Source organism: Ostrinia nubilalis, chromosome 16 (assembly GCF_963855985.1).
Source record: "Ostrinia nubilalis chromosome 16, ilOstNubi1.1, whole genome shotgun sequence".
Taxonomy (NCBI): domain Eukaryota; kingdom Metazoa; phylum Arthropoda; class Insecta; order Lepidoptera; family Crambidae; genus Ostrinia; species Ostrinia nubilalis.
In genome coordinates this window covers 3957914-3961617 of record NC_087103.1, presented here as the reverse complement: position 1 = coordinate 3961617, position 3704 = coordinate 3957914, and positions in this window count along the sequence as shown.

Here is a 3704-nt window from a genome sequence, read left to right as displayed (position 1 = left end):
TCGGACAGAAAACGAACCCGAGATCTTAACCTCAGGTGACTAATCCAATTGTCGTCCAGTCCCTAAATTGCAACAATGGCGTTACCAGCAAACATGGTGTAGTTAAGGATATGGGCGCTGACCGCATGCAACCCGGAAGAGTCCCGATTATGACGCCAACAATTGACAATCGCGCCCCGCTATCCTGGTAGTGTGGCCACACATCCCGAATTCCAAGGACATTCCTTCTAAGCAATAAGTCGTCGTTTCAGCTAGGCGGGAGGTTTTCCATAATACGGTCCTGCGCTGCCCGCATCCAGGTTCTTCCCGCAAACAATAAGTCACGAAAAATAAAAGGTCTCGAAAAAGTATGGAGTGTAGACACTCAAGTTTAATTAGAAGTTGCCGTAGTATATCGGCACGTTTGTAGCTATTTTTTGAATCGGATAATGGTACCAAAAAGAGAAATACTGATGTAACAAACTTAATAGCAGTAGCAGTTCAGTTTATTCTGAACTCTTACCATCCTGTGACATGTTGCGTTAACCAAGTTTTAAGCTTCTATTTGCCTAGAGCTTTTTTCAGACTCTCATTTAATAGGTAATTTGAGAAAAGCTATGTATATTTGGGACGTGTATAAGTACCCTGGAAAGGGCCTATGTACTGAAGAAAATATTTGAATTTGAATTTGAAAAACAACTTTCGTACGTGAAAAAAACACCATTAGTTATCATGTTTTAAAACATAAATATCCTAGAGTCTACCTGATATTTTTCGACCTTTCTGATTCAGATTTTACAATACATTTTAACTGTTTCATCGAGTTTCTTGTTTTAATATCTCACATTGCTCGTGCTCGTTTTATTTTGTTGCCTATAAGCTGTCCCGGTTTGAACACACGCGGTAGTGCGCTTGCGAGCGGCTCGTGTGTTAGTAGAGTTGCCAGTGTTTTGAACGGGACGGAAGGTATAATCGGGACTTTGGATTTAAAAACGGGACAGATATTTTTCTTTTTAGGTCACAGATTAAAAAAAATATTACTAGACTACCTAATCTATATTTATAAAAGCGAAAGGTCATTGACTGACTGATTCACTCACTCATCACGAAATCTCAGAAACTACAAGTGCTAGGAGTCTCAAATTTTGCATGGGGGTTCCCTTTAAACCGTAAGTGCTCACTAAGAACGGATTTTACGAAACTCCACCCCTAAGGGGATAAAACGGTATCCACGAGTACGAAGTCGCGGGCGGCCGCAAGTTAATGGTATTTTATGATATCCCCTTCAAATAAGCTTTCCAAAAATTAGGCTTACGAGTAAGTAGAAGTAAACCTTCAAGTAAAATTATATCGTATTATTGTAGCACTTTCTTCTTCCCTTTGTTTCTCTCATTTTTGAAAATTTTCGATGATCTAAGTGTAAATTACGAGTTTACTTAGTGACAACCGGGATTAAGGCGTCCCAATCAAAGGTATATCGGGACGTCCCGCATAGACCGGGACACCTGGCACCGCTAACGGGCTACAGGTAATGCGGCAACAGAGAGCATCTTCTCAGTTTCAATTATAGCGCGGTTCAGGAATTGTGGAATTAATAATAATAATAATAATAAATACACTTTATTGCACACCAAACAAATAACATAACAGAAGAAAAGGAACACACAAGGTACAATTAGGCGGTCTTATCGCTATGAAGCGATCTCTTCCAGACAACCTATGGTGAGGACAGTTACTTGAAACAAATATGAAGGGGAAGGCGGTGTCGACACTAAAGAAATAAATTATAATAATTTTGTGAATAATTTTGGAATTGTGTGTTGCTATTTTGTGAGTTATGAAAATAGGTTTTTATTTGGTCTGAAAGGTGTCAATAACTTAACATAATATGTTAAAATGTCTGGTAATCAATACATTGCGTCGATTGGACTCAATATTTGACAGAAATCTAATATCGATTAGTTAGATAGTCCTTATCTTCCTGACCTAGTAGCTATATTCAAAACGACCATAATTTTTGGAACTGTTCCCCCCTCTCGTTCCCATTCACTTTTGGTATTTGTATTTCTATAATTTCTGTGGTTGAGGGATAATTTATCAGATTGTTACCTACTTGAAGAGAAGCCTTTGACTGTTAATGAGTGACATAAAGCAAATCTCCACATCGCTGGAAAATAGAGAGTGTATGCTTTCAGAGTCGCAGTCTTCAGTTCTTCACTCAAGACAAGAACTTCCTTGCGAAAAGTCTTTGGCAGAAGCTGGATGTGACAAGCCGAAGACAGGGTAAAATGACTTGTATGGGGCGAGACCCACTATGTACCAGCTGTAGGCTGATAATGATGGTATCGCAAATTAGAAAAAAATAGAAAATGTTAAAACGGTAAAAAAGAAAGCCTCAATTCTTGTACCGATTCACCGAGTGCAATTCTGAGGACACCCGGATCCACGCGGCGATCGAATCGTGCGCCGCTAGAGCAGCGCGTACTTATGTGGACTTACACAAGTGTGAGCGGGACAGCAGACGTCTCGAGATGACCAGCGGTCGGGTCAGGGGTGAACGCTCTCGGGTGAGATGTTAGGCCGGTATGCCGCGACTTTGCCGGGGGCTAGGCGCTCCAATGTTTCCATGATTACGCTTTTAGGGTCTACACCGGTCCCTGATAAAGTTCCAGACAGTTATCTGGCACATTTCTTTATTCAGTATAAATTCTTTATTTTGTAGTATTATGCCCGTATTCACCATCAATCCCTAATTTTTAAGTGACCATAGGGGTAACACATAACAGGAATTTTGAATTTTGTTTTCATAGGGGTCACTTAAAAATTAGGGATTGATGGTGAAAACGGGCATTGGACCCTTTTCAGGACACTTATTATGTCCCAAACTCAAATTATTTATTAGTACCTACTTACATAACTGTAGGTAGGCCTTTTAAGGGCACATAAACATGTCCCAAACTTTACGCTTGCCCTACCACCACTTCGGGACAACATATCGGCTGCTTCTGAGAAGTTGCGGAAAAGTCCGTCACCTTTGTCAACCTCTTATTTAATACACGAAATCCCTACAGCTTACAAGATTAGACAATTTAAAGCTATAATAGCCCAATGATGTCGGACTGGCAGAATCGAGATCCTAGGAACGCGGGTTCGAACCTCGCCGCCGCTGGACTATTGTGGTGAACCCACTTGTAACACAAGCATATTTAGCATACCACAAGGGTTTAACGGGACTATTCGTGATAGTATTTATGTTACGGTTAATGTGATAAATTGAAAATTATGAATAATAACCGGTTATTATGAATAATTACCGACAGTCGCGGTAAAAGTGATAAATTAATAACATTTAACAGTGATTATTTAATCATTCAACCTTAGTACTAACAAACAACATAAAAGAGAACAACATCTTGTGTACGTGCTCTTGTACAGCCAAAATTTTTGAAAGTTTTGATATCATATTATTAATATAATTTGGCATAATGAGTTTGGAATGTTTCTTGCATAATATTACTTTTCCATGATGCCCATAACATCAAGTTTTGATTTAATGTGAAAAATAGGTTAAGGTGCGGCGGGGGTGGCCCTTGGGCCACCCCTAAGCCGCCTATTTAGTTTTATACACACATAAATGATCTCATATTAATCACATTTACCAAATCATGCGGTAATTATTCATAATAACCGGCGATTATTCATAATTTTCACATTTATCACTTTGA